The sequence below is a fragment of the Schistocerca serialis genome, chromosome 2 (assembly GCF_023864345.2).
Source record: "Schistocerca serialis cubense isolate TAMUIC-IGC-003099 chromosome 2, iqSchSeri2.2, whole genome shotgun sequence".
Lineage (NCBI taxonomy): Eukaryota > Metazoa > Arthropoda > Insecta > Orthoptera > Acrididae > Schistocerca > Schistocerca serialis.
Genome location: NC_064639.1, coordinates 221104387 through 221111884, shown reverse-complemented (window position 1 = coordinate 221111884; position 7498 = coordinate 221104387).

The following is a 7498-nucleotide window of genomic DNA, read 5'->3' as shown; positions in this document are numbered from 1 at the left end:
CACTTTTTGCCATTTTTACAAATAATTTGATTGTAAAGAGGAGGACCAAAAAGTAGAGAGTATTCATTTCTTCCAGAAGACAAAGCATGCTAGTTGCTTCATAATACACTGTTCTGAATCGGTTTATCAACATCTTCCAAAAGTGAGTATCAGGAAGACTTGAGTGCTTGTTTTCATACATTTGATGATTTTCACTTGCAGATAAGACAGAATAACTTGCTAACACCATATTCCATTCCTGTCAGTTGTGGAAATATTAGCACAGTTTCAACAGAATGCTGAGAGAAGCACTTTCTTCTACACCACTATGGGCAAAGAAAGCAAAAAAGATAAGCAAATTATGCCAGTTTGTTTATTGCAATGTGAAGGATTGGGTTTGCCATGATTTTGTTCCCATAGGTACCACAGGTAATCAGTATTACCAGCTCCAAGTGCTCAAATGATTGCATGAGCCATTTTGAAATAAACAGGACCTGCATTATAATGATAAAAGATGTAATTCCTCCACCATGACAACACTCTATGTCACGCAGTGCTGACTGTCAAGCAGCTTTGGGCAGAAAGTAAAAATTATAATGGTTTTGTTCACGTCTTGTCCATCGAATCAGGCTTGGTATGACTCTTTCCTGTTCTGCAGAATGAAAAGGAAACTAAGGATGAACCATTTTCAGGACACAGAAGGGATGTATAAAAGTCCATTGAGGCCCTCTGTAGTGTAAGTTCAGATGACTTTAAAAACTGTTTCATCAGTGGGTGTAAAGTTGGAACAAAAGCATTAGATCTGATGTACTCTGTTTTGAAAGAAATGTCTTTTGCAATGTGATGTGAAGTATGAAAGTATAAATGAATAATTCTAGTTAATATTGGGTTTGCCTTTTATAAACCATAAAATTCAACAAATAAGGTAATGTATCTAAGGGGTTCCCTTAAGTGACTCAATATTTTCACAGTCAAGATGAAAACTCATGGTTGCAGAAATCACAAACAGAATATCAATAAAATTCAAAATGGGAGAACATCATACATAACATTCCTCTTGATGTCAGTATTATTGTTTATAAGATGTAAAAAGAATGTTCAGAAATTTTAAGTTTTTTAGTGATAGGACGAAGACAACAATACTAGATGCATGAAAGCAATACATACCCAGGCTTATAGTGGGTGCAGTGTAAACAATTGCACTCAGTCTTTACAAAATCCCACATTATGTAGCCTAATTACAAACTAATATCTATGATTTATCCACTGTGCATGAAAAAAAAATCATGGCCTTCATTATCTACAAACCTAATACTCTGCTATTAAAAAAAAGGTTCTTCTGATGTAATATTAATCTAAAGATCTGTGTCAAAGTAAGTTTCTTTTCAGAAATTCTGGAAAAACATTTTTATGACAGGGACATAAATTTCATAAATAAACATTCACCTCTCACCATTTAACCATTTAACAAAAACATGGCTTTAGAGAGTCTAAATCTACACAAACAACAATTTTTGAATCCTTAGACTGTACTTCAAAATTTCTCTATCAATGTAAAACAACTGCTGCTTTTTCCAAGACTTTTCAGAAGCCTTCAGTATCCTGGATCATAATATCCTGCTCGAAAAATTAGAAAGTTGAGGTTTAAGATGTGTAGCAAATAGCTGACTATGACTGTGGCTAGAAAACTGCAGGCATCTAGAAAACTGCAGGCAGAAGGTACCACTTCACTAATGGTCTAAATCTCTGAACAAAACAAAAAACAATGTTTTTGTCTTCAGTGAATAACCAATAAAATATGATGTACCTCAAAGCTCAACCTCTAGGACTGTTGCTCTTCTTGATTTATGTGGATGACCTAGTGTTTCAAGATGAAAACTCATGGTTATAGAAATCACAAACAGAATATCAATAAAATTCAAAATGGGAGAACATCATACGTAACTATAGGATCATTTTCTGGGGACACTGACACATAGAATAATTGTTTTTAGAATTAAAAAAGGAGCACTACAAATTTCTGTGAACTTCACTTCTGTGAGCTTGGTATTTTGAATATGTCATGCTTATTCATCTGAGAAACTACCGTAGTTGCCAGTGACACAAGGATATTGCTCACTAGATCCAGCCCATAAACCTTACATTCTACAGTAGAAAGTTTCATGAAAAGGCATTCAGAGCGTTTCACCAAAAACAAACTAATTTTGATACTGAAAAAAATTTTGTATCAACTTTCATTTATTTCCGGCACCTAGACAACTGTCTATTCAAATAAGATTAAAAAATGATAATCTAAAAAAATGTGAATTTAACAAAATTATTGGATCTGTGGTGGTAATTGGGCTCTGAAATGAAACATACATGTAAATAACATGTCAAAGGAGCTCTCCTCTGCATGCTACTGTCTAAGAATGTTAAGTTCTGACACAAGAAATCCAACAGTACTGCAGGTACACTATGCACAGTTCCACTCACTGCTCCACTATGGGATCATCCTCTGGGGACACTCAGCTCATAGCATAATTTTTTTTAGAATTAAAAAAAGAGCACTAAGAATAATTTGTGGCTTTAAAGAAATTGAGGTCTATTATCTTCACTTTAGCGACCTTGGTACTTTGAATGTTTGATGCTTATTCACCTGTGAAACTGTCTTATTTACTAGGATCTATGTCACGAAGACACACAATTTATTGCAGAACAAGAACATACACAGCTACTGTACCAGTGAGCTATGCAATATTCACCAAAATGTATTCCAGAACATCTTGAAAGAAATTAATTTTATGCAATGGCTGTTTTTTATATCATTTAATTTTTATTTTGCATAAAAAACCCAGTTCCAGATATACCAGAAATCTTGAGATTTTCCACCAACAAAGTTAGAAATTTATGAAGATATCAAAACATTTAAAAACAACAAAACGAGTGCTGAAGACTCCATTACAGCAGAGCTAATGACATGGTCAGAATCAAAGATTGCAAGTTATCCGCACTTGCTTTTATCTACACTTGCTTTCTGAGAACAGTTTGAAAACAGAAAGGATTCCAGAAGAGTGGGAAACAACATTAATCCATTCGCTACATAAAAAGGGAAACAAGCAAAGTGCAAACAATTACAGGGGAGTGTCACTTCTGCCAGCTGCACACAAAATATTATACAAAATTGTCCTGCACATAGTTGAAGAAACTTTCGAACAACTGGTAGAATACCATCATGGTGGATTTTGAAAATGGAGGAACCTGCATATAACAGGTTTTTAACTTAAACAGTAATTCACCACAGAATGTTAACTAACAAACCTATAATAGTATCATTTATTGATATCAAGGAAGAATTTTATTTTGTAGACAGGGGAACAACACATAAATTCGTTAGTAAATTTGGTGTTAAAGCAAAACTAGCAAACATAATTCATGAAACTGTAACACATATGATACCCAAGTTAAATTTATGGGAGACGCATCTCAATCATTTGAAATGAAAACTGGTGTTAGACAAGCAGATTGTTTATCACCTTTACCATTTAATTGTGTTTATAAGAAAATTATAAGGATCTCTAATTTGGAGAAAAAACACAAAACTGAAGCAGTAATTCTGGGTCTGGAATTAAAGTAAACTGCCTGCATTTTGCAGGTGATATGCAACAATTGCAGAAAATCTGATAGAACCACTTACTTGAATAAAACTTCTGGAAAAAATAACTAAAAGGATCTGGTCTCACAAATTCAGTTTGGGGAAAGAAAATTCATGACAAATATAAAAATATGCACCAAAATACATGGAAACACAAATAGATAAAATAGAGTGAGTTAGTAAATTTGAATATTCAGGTGAAACTATACAATGGGACAGACTAGACAAATTTGAAATAACTGTAGAGCTTAATAAAATAGAAATAGCATAAGGTTTGACAAAATATATACGCAGCAAGAAATGAATATCAGTAAAAACAAAACTAAAACACCACACCACATTGGTAAGAGCATAATGTTTGTATGCTTGTGAATCTTAATGAAGAGCTGTAAGTCAGACAGAACAAAGATATTTGAAAGATGGATTATTAGGATAGTAATACCAACTACGCCTACCCGGCTAGCCATGCGGTCTAACATGCTGCTTCCCTAGCGTGCGGTCCCCGGCACAAATCCACCCGATGGATTAGTGTCAAGGTCCAGCATGCCAGCCAGCCTGTGGATGGTTTTTAAGGCAGTTTTCCATCTGTCTCGGTGAATGCGGGCTGATTCCCCTTATTCCACCTCAGTAACACTATGTCAGTAATTGCTGTGCAAACAGTCTCTATGCACGACTACACCATAATTACTCTACCACGCAAACATTGGGGTTACACTCGTCTGGTATGAGATGCCCCCGAAAGGGTGTCCACTGGGGACTGAACCGCACCATAACCCTGGGTTCGCTGTGTGATGGCAATTAGGTGGGTGGTCTGCTGTGGGGTTGTGAATCACTGAGGCCAATGGCGGGAGGAAGCCTCTCTGTCATTTCTAGGTCCCCAGTTCAATACACAATACACATTACCAACTACAGACGTTTTGAAAATGAGAAGTAATGAGGAGATCTTTGAAAATATACAGGAAAAAATCAGAAGTAATGGCAAAGTGAAGACCACTCTTCTTGGGACTCCTCTACTGATGGAATGAAAACAGGCTAACAAAACAAATAGTCTTATACTTCTGGAAAAAGAAGTCAACAGTGTGATGAATTATAGAAATAGGACAAAGACTAGAAAGAAACAACATCAAAGAATTGGAAACAACAGAAAAAAGCTTTTTATGAATAACAAACAAAATTTAGAAGGCTTTGAAGGCAGAAGAACTAAGAAATTGTGAAAAACATTGGCAGAAGAAAGGAAAAGACAACTTGGGGATAAAATGAAGGAGTACAGGAAAAATAAGAAACAAAAACAAAGAAAGTAGATGAATTGAAATTGTTATCCTATCCTAGTTGGTCAATTTGGAAAAAAAATGAATATAAAAACAGCCAATGTAGGAAAACAATTTCTTTCAAGAAATTTATAATGGCTGTGCACGGCGTTGCAACTGAAATATTCCAGAACATGTTACTGTTAGTGGAGCATAATTAACATTGGCATCATACAACACAAGAAGATAGTAGAGGGAGCACAATTGCTACATATGCAAAATTTAAAATGAAATATAAGGATTTCTAAAACAACACTGTTTCTGATCTGTACCAGAATTTCTGGATATGTAAAACCAGACATCACTCACCAATTACTGATAAATTTAGATTATAAGAATAAGTGCCTAATTTTAATCCACCTGCCTGTTTTGCTGATATTATCAATTACTATACCTTCACTTTCATCTGTCCTTAAACAGTTGCTGATAAACTTAGATTATAAGAAGATCCATTTACTTAACTTTCACTTCTTTTTTGTTGGCATTAAATATAAGTGTATTCTCATTTTGACCTGTCCAGTATCACTTGGCAATCTGTGCTATATGATGAAACTGGACAGATAAAAAAGAAAATCAGTCAATCAGTATTAACTTTTGATTCCTACATGTTTGTGACATTATTATCTTTTTGTAGACAAGATAGGAATTATTCGAGGAAAATCATGACTATCTTTTTGTAGACAAGATAGGAATTATTCGAGGAAAATCATGATGCAACAAAGCTTTATGCTTCTCACCTACCAATTCAAACTGTATGACTAAAAGTCCTAAATATGTACAAAAAAGTTTTATAATAAATTAAAATGGAAGATAATAACACAGTTGAAGTTAGATCCACTGAAAAGGAACCTATATGGTCTCACAATACACTGATACATAAGCAATATTATTCAGTGGAAGAATTGATGAAAAACAAACTAGTAATTTGAGCTGGATAAAACTTGTAATTTATTCAAACAAATGTCATTTCACTGTTATATTATTCTACATTTGTGTAAAAATTATTGTAAATATATCAAAAATTTCTGACAAGTCTGATGTGCGGAAACCTAATGGTTTGCAGATGTTTGTCACATGATGTATAAACTACGGTTCACCTACAGACCAAAAGTTTAGATCCTAGTAACAGATAATACGTCACATACTACATGATACTCTACATTTAAAACTTCTTGTCATGAAAATGGATAATAAAGTGAGATTAAATGATTATTTTGATAATCTAATGAAATATTTACTTTACTCTGGTTTGCACTGCATGTATAGGTCATTACTTTATCTATAGACAATACAGATGTGCAAATTAGGATATAATTTTCCAAAACAATGCAAAGATAAACAAAACATTACTTACTGAAAGAAGTAGCAATAATATTGTGTAAAGTCAATACAAAAACTATTTGCAGAGTGTTTTTCATGTACCTTGGTGGGTATTTTCTTTTCGAAGTTATAGCTGTTCTGATAGTTAAAAAGTTTACTTATACCGACTGAAGTATATGTACACACTAATTATGAATGTAAATAGGTTACAGAGAAGACTTCCTGCTGTTTGCTGCTGTGACATGCCTATGTAATTTAAAGCATTAACTTACCTCAGCTGTCACAGTTCTGTGTCAGTCTCTCACGAATAAATATTCTGCTTCATGAGAAGCTCTACAAAATACACAGTTCCTTCACCACAGGTAAATACAGGTAGCAGTGCACATGAACTAATATCTGTGCTAATCTCCAAGTCAGCATTTTAGGCAGAAAAGAAGTAGAGTTTCTCTCCTTACACGCATATCTCACACTGAAGACCATGAAGATAAGGCGATTTCAGCCATATCCTTAAGGCAAGCTGATGTTCTGTGATGGAAATTAAAAATATTATCAGAGCTCAGACCACATTTAACCCTAAATCATCTGGGGTTACCTCCTGTGTGTTCTGTCTTCCATTTATTTTCAGAATAAAAGACAGACTGTGTTCACAGACAGTTACTAATGAATACTCTTTTTGTCAGAAGTGTTTAAATTGATGTATGCAATGTGAACTGCAAATTTCCACTATAATTTTCCTTCCTATCAATGTTATTTACACTGAACAAATGAAAGCAAATAATTCTACATTTCCCAAGAAGGAGAGCAAATTGTTGGCAGAATAGTTGTGGCTTTTGTAAATTACTTGGTTAACTGGAAAGACACTGAATGTGACCCATAGTGCTTCAAATAAGTAATAAACTGATTTTTGCGATGCAAAAATATTTTTAAGTAATTCAGGATTCAGTTTTTAGGGAACACATAAAAAACTGACCGACGCGAATTTCACTGCGAAACTTGAACTTCTACTGGCAAATTAAATGTTCAAATAACTTGTGGAAATGCAGATGGATAGCATTTTCGATAACCATTAATATTTCAGCAGGTCATTAAAACTGATCATGAAAGATTGTAAGAGACATTCTGGCTGATAGCAGATATATTAAAGTCAGTAGAACTACAAACTTTATGAAAAAATTAGAAGAACGAAACCTTTGAGTGCAACCCATTCCACATGTATTGGCACAACAAAGAAAAATATGATAAAATCATCAGACATGGA